At 33.5% G+C, this 9,927-nt stretch overlaps 1 protein-coding gene across 1 annotated transcript in view; it reads left to right on the top strand.

Annotated features, from left to right (window-relative positions):
• Positions 1-3,734: 3,734 nt before the first annotated feature.
• The window catches only part of LOC118180020 (protein phosphatase 1 regulatory subunit 42-like), a 57,168-nt gene continuing 50,975 nt past the window's right edge, over positions 3,735-9,927 (top strand). Inside the window, exon 1 of the mRNA XM_085813488.1 lies at positions 3,735-4,230. The gene's annotated coding sequence lies outside the window, so the exon portion shown is untranslated. The remainder of the gene's footprint in view (positions 4,231-9,927) is intronic.

Below are 9,927 nucleotides of genomic sequence, written 5' to 3'. Positions count from 1 at the left end.
AACGGCAGATAAAAACAACGCATTAATTCGAGAATTATTATTTTTTACTTTACCCATCACTGTGTATCCAAATATGGTCGGTACTATAAACAAACCATCATTTATCATTGAATTACTTCCTGTTTGTATATACCAGAAATGCTCCGCGCCAAGCAGAATATTTATATTCTCATTAACGGGACTTGTATCCGAAAGTTCCAAACCCTTTTTAGTCATAAATTCTTTAATGTTTTGACATGTTGATGGCGCCTGGAATTCTATTGATGATATTAATTCTATCCCTATAGCTTCTACAACAAGGCAGCGATCATCGTTTTTATTTTTTATTTTTAGACTATATACATCAAATTCTTGCGAGTTACCGCGCTGATTTCCAAACGAATAAATTATTAGAAATTCTTTTCTAATGACTTGCAATTCTAAATCGCGCGCTAACTTGTGCGTGATGAAGTTTCGTTCACTACCTGAATCAATTAATAATCTTACGATTCTAGATTTATTTTTACTTTGAGCAATAACAGAACATGTCTGTAAAAGCACACTATTTTCAGGTTTTAGAGTGTTACAGTGGGAAGTAGATACTAAAGTTTTATTTTGCGTATCTGCGGAGTTAACATCTTCCATTTCTTTCGATTTCAAACGGCAGAAAAGTTTATTATGATTTTTCTCGTTACAATTTTCGCATGGTTGTATATTTGACCGACAAAACGACCGCAAATGTGATCTCAGAAAGCATCTGTAACAGCGACCTTCTGTTTCAATTTCTTTCCTTTTTGTTCGTCGGAAAATTTTAAACATCCGGCAGACGTATGTTCGTTTGATTTGCAGAATATGCAAAACATTTTTACCGATGTGTTAAAAGCAGAAGCTTGTGATTTGACTTTATAATTTTTTAACCCTTGTTTAGGATTAACCCCTGTGTATTTATTACCTTTTGAGCCATTAATCAAAATACTTGCTTCTCGGCATTCAGTTTCTATTTTAATGAACTCTATTAATTCACTTACTTCTATATTTTGGTTGGATGTTCTTTTTCTATGGAATTCAAGAGCTAAATCTTCAGGTAACAATTTAAGAATTATTGGGTTCAATAACTGTCCGTATGAACCACTAGTAACATCTAAACTACTTAAATTTCTAACGCAGATTTGTAACTGATCATAGAGTTCTGGTTCTAACTGTAACAACATCTGCATGAATTTTGATATAATAACATCTTTACGACCAAACCTCTCTTCTAAACTTTTAATACATAGATCATAATTTTTTTCAGATAAAGCATAAACAGAAACACAATTATATGCTGAACCAGATAATAAACTTTTCAAATATGTAAACTTATCTATTTTAGATAAACTTGGATTAGAATGAATAGCATTATCATACGAATTAAAGAATTCGAGCCATTTACTGGGATCACCAGCAAATTTTTCAATATTTAATTTAGGTAACTTTACTGAAGCACTACTTGTAACAATATTATTACCATTCAGAGTACTACTAATACCATTACTAGTTGCAATTATACTTCTTTCAACAACTTCATTACTGTTAATTTTCTTTACTTTACTAACAATCTTAGCTTTAAACGTTATAATTTTTTCATCATATTCTTCATATACAAGTAGTTCGTTATCATATTCTTTTTCATCAATTATGAGAGCATCGATCTTTGAGTCAAGAGTTTTAAGTTTCTCATGGTATTCAATTAACAATTCATATGATGAATTTAAATCTTCTAGATTATCTTTACTTAATTTGTAAGGATCTTAAGTTTTACTAACGTTTATTTTATTTTAAATCTTTACTATCACTTCTTATTTTCTACTTCCGGCCAGAATTATAAGCGTTAAGGTTTTTATGCAAAGTTTGTCTGGCGAACGCCAAGTATTTAAGTTGTGGCCTTTTGCCAAGCGAGAGAGAGGAAGCAGTGAGTCAAAGCAGGCCGCTTACCTTAGAAGTTACTTAGTTGCTGTTTGCCTTCCAGGCCAGAGGTTTTAATCCTCTTGATAAATTTAAACGTATTGTAGTGTTCACAGTCTCTGTACTACATACGCTTCCTGTTAATATAAGGCCAATCTTCCACGTTTATTATTCTAAAGTTAAATTAGAGTTTAGTTTTATTTTTATACTTTTACGTTAGACCCCAAGTAGCGGGTCAGTGTATTCCGAAGTACGGAAGTTATTGTATATAGAGAAAAATAAAGGGTTTTGTATACCCTTCGTCTGTATCCTGTCTACTTACCACAATTAGTGAACATAGCTTTAGTAAGCTCTCTGTTCCGAGTCAGGTCCTTGTATGTTCCCGAAGAAGGTAAGAAGGAACATTGAACCTGATAAATTCTTCCGATAATAATTTCTCAAGTTTATTTAGAAGTGTAGTAACTTTACTACGTACAATAGCACGTTTCTTTTTCTCTTTTGCTAAATCATCCATTATGTTTCGTTTTCAAAGATCGATACCAAGAACAAATAAATCAAAAGTCTTACCTTTCAAAAGGTAATTCCCCTTTTTCGCGGGTTTCAGACCCCAAAAAAATGTGTGGTGTCTCTCTTCATGAGTCATAAATTCAAAGATCGTTTCGTTTCAGGAGTCAAGGTTGGGAGAGCATTAGAATTTCAAATCAAAATTTCAAGAGTTCACGGAACATAGAAATAACATTTATTAACGATAAACTTATATTACTTCCGCTTATAGCGGCCATGAAACATAATCAAGCATCAAATATATATGACATGCGTCATTCTTCATGTTCAAGCATCAAGTGGAATATTCTTCATCGGCGCGCATCAAGAGCGCCACCTATCTACCAAAAAGACGGAACAAATACCTTAATGTTCATTTATTTAAGTTATTTAAACTACAAGATTTTGGCTAAATCGCAGAATAGGCTGCATCAGTCGATGCTGTGTTTACTTCTCTTATGCTTGGACACGCCTTTTTATGACGTAATATTGGTTACGCCTCTTCTTCAAAACAAGTTATAAGTATGCTATAGCTTCGTATTTAAAGAAAACTTAAATTATATTTTAATTGAGTTGAAAAGGTAGGTTTAAAATGTTCTGTGCGAGATTTTTTAAATATAAATCTACTTTTGTGTGTTTTGTGGTATTGTTAGCATTTAACGCAACGAATTATCTCTCACAAATGTATTATTAAGATACCAAACGATTGAAAATGATCATTAGCAAACGATTGAAAATATTGAATGCATGAATTAAAAATTATAACCGTAACTTCTGAAAATACAGAAAAGAATTCTTTTGCTTAAAGAATGTTCTGATTATTCATGAGTGTGTCTAATTCGGTGCTTACTGCAGAATGGATGAGTATCTGAATCTGGATTTCTTTTATCAGTTGGAGCGAAGAGATAAAAAATGCGTTATTGAGTGGTGTAGGGAGAAAGGTTTGATTGCAATATCGTATAAGTGCCCGATTTGTGGAACAAATATGAAACTAGTAGGGCGAAAAAACGTATAGACGGTTTTGAGTGGATGTGCAGAGTTACTGGAGGCGAATGTAGGCATCACATTTCAAGGTCAGTTCGAAAGAACTCCTGGTTTGCGAAGAGTAAATTGACCATGTGTGATGTTTTGCGAGTTACCTATATGTGGTTGGGTAAGTGCGGGAATGATTTTATACGAACGGAATTACGTATTGCTAAAAATACGTGACAGATTGGAAAAGTTTTTGTAGAGAAGTATGCATGGAGTTATGTTTGAAGGAGAATGTTAAGTTGGGTGGGGAAGGTGTCATTGTCGAAATCGACGAAAGCAAGTTTGGCAAGCAAAAGTATCATAGAGGGAAAAGAGTCGAAGGAAAATGGGTTTTTGGTTTGGTTGAGAGAGGAACAGATAAATGCGTCTTTAGAGTTGTTGAAAACAGAGGTGCCGAAACATTGCTAGAAATCATTAAAGAGAATGTTCTACCAGAATCGATTATTATATCCGATTGTTGGAAAGCGTACGACTGTCTCGAGTTCGAAGGGTCAATCATAGCTTGAGTTTTAAAGATCCAGAAACAGGTGCGCATACCAATAGTATTGAAGGAACTTGGGCGGCAATCAAAAGAAGTTTCCGTGGCTCTAGTAAGGCAAAAGGACAGTTTGATTCCTATCTTGCGGAATATATTTGGAGAAGGAAACACAAGAAATCTGACGCCAGCCAACTGATGCGTATATTTCTCAGTGAGATCACAGCCATATATTCTGCAAAAGGAGAGGACTGAAGGTAAGTTTCATTTATTATTATTGACTTAAGTAAAATATTGGGTGCTTTTTTAATATGGCAGTTTGGATGTTTGATAGTTGCATTATTCTGGCAGCTTTATTTTTGTTTTGTATCCTTTTTCTGGACACATTTTTTGCAATTCGAAACAATGGAGTTGGTTCCGCGCGAGTTTCTGCAATCCTCTGATTTCTTTAAGTGAAAGTAAATTTCTGAGTATATGAGCAATGGAGAATTTATTTAATGTCTGATTTTTTTAAGTAAAATAGATCGATGTTCACATGGGCAAAGCCAATGTGGTGCGCAATGCCGAGTTTGTGCGCGATGCCGAGTTTGTGCAATTCTGGGATGTTTCTTTAAGTGAAAATAGATCGATGTGCACATGGGCAAACCTAATGTGGTGCGCAATGTCGAGTTTGTGCAATTCTGGGATGGTTTTTTAAGTGAAAATAGATCGATGTGCACATGGGCAAAGCCAATGTGGTGCGCAATGCCGAGTTTGTGCAATTCTGGGATGTTTTTTTAAGTGAAAATAGATCGATGTGCACATGGGCAAATCCAATGTGGTGCGCAATGCCGAGTTTGTGCGCGATGCCGAGTTTGTGCAATTCTGGGATGTTTTTTTAAGTGAAAATAGATCGATGTGCACATGGGCAAACCCAATGTGGTGCGCAATGCCAAGTTTGTGCAATTCTGGGATGGTTTTTTAAGTGAAAATAGATCGATGTGACATGGGCGAAGCCAATGTGGTGCGCAATGCCGAGTTTGTGCAACTCTGGGATGTTTTTTAAGTGAAAATAGATCGATGTGCTCATGGGCAAAGCCAATGTGGTGCGCAATGCCGAGTTTGTGCAATTCTGGGATGTTTTTTTAAGTGAAAATAGATCGATGTGCACACGGACAAAGCCAATGTGGTGCGCAATGCCGAGTTTGAGAAATTCTCTGATTTTTCTTTAAGTGAAAATAGATAAATGAGCACATGGACACCGAGTTTGTGGAATTCTTTGATGTTTTTCGAGCGAATACTGATCGTTGTGTAAAAGGGAAAACGAGGTTGTGCGTGATGTCGAGGAGTAATGTAACTTTATTTATGTGCAATGTTTAACATATCGTTTGTGTATTTTAAATTTGTATTGTTGTTTTAATTGTGAATTATATTTAAGACATAATTTTTCATTTAAATTGTATTTTTAATTTTTTGTTTTTTGATATGTTTATAACGCTTTCCGATTTACGATATATATGGATAGTTCGACGATCGACTCAACAGTAGCAAAACTGTAAACATTAACCCTTGAAGTAACGTTTACCTCATATTTTAATACGTAGTGTTTGGTATCGTAATTGCACTTGATAATATGAGTTCATTGATAATATGTGTGTGTGTGTATGTGAAGCATTGTTTAGTGTTCCAAGTTTGTAGTATTTATTTTATTATATTATTTTCTTTGAGAGATCTTCTGAGAAATTAGATTTTTTTATTTATTAATGCGTAGAATTCTAGCATACCTACACAGAATATGGCGTGATTTAGGAATTTTATAAACTGATATGAAAGCTGTGTAATGATGTTCATATGCAATAAAAAATATTCTTTTTTTATTAATGTAAAGTTTAAAATTTTTAGAAATAATGAAAATTGTCTAATTATTGGTATGTAAGGAATTATGTCGTTACGTAGCAAGAAGGTAATTTGTAAAAATGATAAAATTGAAATGTTCCACAACATGAATTTAAATTTAAAAAAAAATAGTTTATTTGTATAAATAAAAAAAATTAATAAAAAAAAATAATAATTTAATAAAAATCTTTGAAAATATTGAAGCTATACAACTATTAGAGACTGCGACGTTGTTTATCGTTTTAATAATTGGTAGAATTCGCTCACTGTATCATGGTAATTTTCAATATAAACAATTTATTATACTTATTATCAGTAACGCCTAAGCTTAAATGTTATAAATGTAAATTAAAAGTAAAGAATTTGATATTAATTTAGAATAATAAACAATTTATTATTGTTATTTTTAAGAGAAAATAGAAAGTGCACATAGTGTAAATGCGAGACTACATTGTGACGTCATAAGCTGAGTCCCACCCATTTAATGACGTCACGAAGCTCCTCCTACTGAACTTTGTTGATGCAGCCTATTCTGCGCTTTTACCAAGATTTTAATATTATTTAAATCTGTTACAACCTCTTCCCCAACGGAGAGACTTTTGCCGAAGGGAAAAGTTCTGTAAATTTCGAAAGTTTATAAGCTCGGCTTGCTCAATTGCTTAAAGAGAAAAGATAACTTCTCTCATAAGTTTCCAAATTTTCAGGCCGAAAATTTTAAATTTAAAACAAATATTTTACACCACATTTAAATAGGAAGAAAATGGACAGTGTTCAAATTAGTCTTCTTTTTTTTTCTTGACGGCGCCTAGATCTCTTCCATGGTGGACCAGTTCCTCGGCTATAATTCACAGCAAAGCCTTTCCTCAGTTCATCTGTGCCTTTCGGATAATATTCATTTGTCATTTGCTTTCGACAGTTGTTTTCTTCGTCTATTAGTAGCGGCTTTGATATTAAATCAAAAGCCGAAAGATGATGATAACGCTGCATTGCAAAATGATTCTCAATATTAATTTCTTTATCGTTTTTCAAATTTTCGTGAACATCTTCCACGTTTAATTCTGGTGATTTAACTTCTTCAAATACATCTCTGGATGCTTTATTTTCTTCCTTCATCGGTTCAAAGATCTGCTCTTCAGCTATTTTTCTTTTCCTTTGAGTTCTAGTAGAAACGGCATTAAAATGGTATCACTAAGTTTACGTTCAAGTGATAAACTAATAAAATAAGGCAGTTCAGTGTTAACAGGAAGTAATAACCTGATATCACTAATATTACGTTCAGTGATGAACTAATAAAATAAGGCAATTCAATATCAACAGGAAGTTACGTTCAGTGATGAACTAATAAAATAAAGCAATTCAATATCAACAGGAAGTAATAACCTGGTATCACTAATATTGCGTTCAGTGATGAACTAATAAAATAAAGCAATTCAATATTAACAGGAAGTAATAATCTGGTATCACTAATATTATGTTCAGTGATGAACTAATAAAATAAGACAATTCAATATCAACAGGAAGTTACGTTCAGTGATGAACTAATAATATAAAGCAATTCAATATCAACAGGAAGTAATAACCTGGTATCACTAATATTGCGTTCAGTGATGAACTAATGAAATAAAGCAATTCAATATTAACAGGAAGTAATAATCTGGTATCACTAATATTACGTTCAGTGATGAACTAATGAAATAAAAATACGCACGATTATTCGATCTCGGTTGGTGCCTCCAAAATAATTAAGACTGTGATACTTCTTTGGCAATATGAAGCAATATGGAACACAAAAAAAAAAAAAAAAAACTTTATTTAGCACTCAAAATGGCGACATACAAACAAAAAGAGAGAACATATTCTCACATTTTAAAATAAATTACATTCTTCGTGCGAGAGTCGCACGTGGCACTCGAGTCTGGTTTCAAATATTGCCATTCACAAATACCTTAATGTTCATCTATTTAAGTTATTTAAACTACAAGATTTTAATATTATTTAAATCTGTTACATGGGTTTGAATGGAAATTTATCGTAGAAGGTGCTCCTTGGTGGGGCGGATTCTGGGAACGTTTGGTAAGATCTGTAAAAACTTGTTTAAAACGTATCTTAGGTAAAGCTTCTTTATATTATGAAGAACTGTATACTGTTTTAGTTGAAGTTGAAGCTGTTATTAATTCTAGACCTATAACGTATGTATACAATGAAACAAATGAACCTGATCCTCTTTCACCATCTCATTTTATAACTGGATCTAGATTGACTGTTTTACCTTCATCTGAATCTAAACTAGAATCTACAAGATCTCAGTTGATTAAAAGATGGAAGTATAGGCAATTAATATTAGAGCATTTTTGGAAAAGGTTTTATAAAGAATATTTGTTAGAATTAAGATCAGTCATGTTTTCAAAACCTCCAAAGAATTCTCCCGTGTTTAAAATTAATGATGTTGTACTTGTACGAGAAAATAATGTGAAACGCTGTAACTGGAAGATAGGTAGGATTAAGGAATTATTTCATGGAAGAGATGATAGAATTAGATCTTGTGAGATTCAGTTGGATAAGGGTGTTGTTAGAAGACCAATTGAAAGACTTTATAATCTTGAATTTCAGTAAAATTGAAGCATCCGTTACGGATGCATGGGGGGAGTGTTAAGTTTAGGATTGTGTATCCATAGATCGCCAATAGATGGCGGTAGTGTTTGTAAAAAGAAACTGTGATGTCAATTATGTATATGTATCAGTTCGTCTTTGGTGTTCATGAATAAATGTTGTGTGGAAGAACGCTCCTCTGTTTATTACTTTAACTGCGATCCAGTCTGATTTATTAGAGATTTACACATATTTTGTTTAGTATTCCTTCAGAACAAGAGTTTTCACTTTTTCGTAATTTTGCAGATCTTCCTCCTTTATATAAACAAGAACATATGAAGCATTTTCTCCAATTAATTTCAATAATATTTCTGATTTGTATTCTTCGGGAACCTTCTTGTGCTTAAATGCTCTTTCGATAGAATCGAAAAATATATTCCATTCTTCTGTTCTCTTCGGTACTGGTATAGTCAGTGTTTCTACTTCTGTGATCAGCTTGTCCAGGGAAATTTCGGTTTCTCGTTCTGTGTTTTGGATTAAAGGTGTTGGACTTCTACTTCCTTCATTTTGAGTTGCTCGAATCTTCGCTAATTCTATTTCGTGTTCTCTTTCTGTTCTTATTTTTTCTTCTTCCATTTGCATTCTTTTCATTTCTTCTTTTCTTTTTCTATTCTCCACTGTAGTAATCAGAATTTCTTTCACGAAATCAGCATCTTCGATGTATTCCTTGCTATTCTGGAGTTTGTGTTTCAGTTCTACCAGCTTCAAATTTGGGATGCTTCTTCGCCAATTTCCAATAGAACTCTTACTAAATCCTCTTTCTTTGCGTTTTTGAACATTTTCTTCTATTTTCCTTTAGAATCAAGCCTTTCAAACTCTCGACTAAATAATTCTCACGTTTTTACTCTCTTTTGCAAATGCACACTTCTTTCGTTAGTTAGGCTTAACTTTACGCCATTTCCGTTTTCAACGCTCTAAGCTTCTAACCTCTCTGGTTTTCTCGTAAGAGAGCGTGTTGTGATGACTTCGTGGTTTAATAAGGCACCATTTAGCAAGACGAAACAAACATTTATTAAATATATAATTCAAAGCATAATATAATAGTTACTCAGAGCAGTACGTCGCTCCTACCGCATAGTACAATCTACTACCTTCCTCTTCCGAGGCTAACATGCGACTCCTAATAAATACATTAACCCTTCTCGAAGAAGAGCTACCTGCGCCAAGCACGCTCTGTTGATCGCCAAACAGTCGCCAGATATCACAGACGACACTCGGAGGTCATTAAGGAGAAGACTGACGTCCATGAAACCTATAACGTGGGAGCAGTTCTGCCAGAAAAGAATGACGGAGTTCCAATCATCGAAAACTCAAAGATAAGTTAAAATCTTCTATAATTTTTTTTTCTTTTGTTCCGAATTGTTATGCGTAAATACGAAGTTCTATGTTTTGACGGAAGTCAATGTGTCTCGGTTGAGACTTAGTTTTGT

Source organism: Stegodyphus dumicola, chromosome 3, assembly GCF_044657685.1.
Source record: "Stegodyphus dumicola isolate Sdum_Otavi_A_Nest chromosome 3, ASM4465768v1".
NCBI lineage: Eukaryota > Metazoa > Arthropoda > Arachnida > Araneae > Eresidae > Stegodyphus > Stegodyphus dumicola.
The sequence above is the reverse complement of the archived record's forward strand: the minus strand, read 5'-3'. Positions and strand labels throughout refer to the sequence as shown.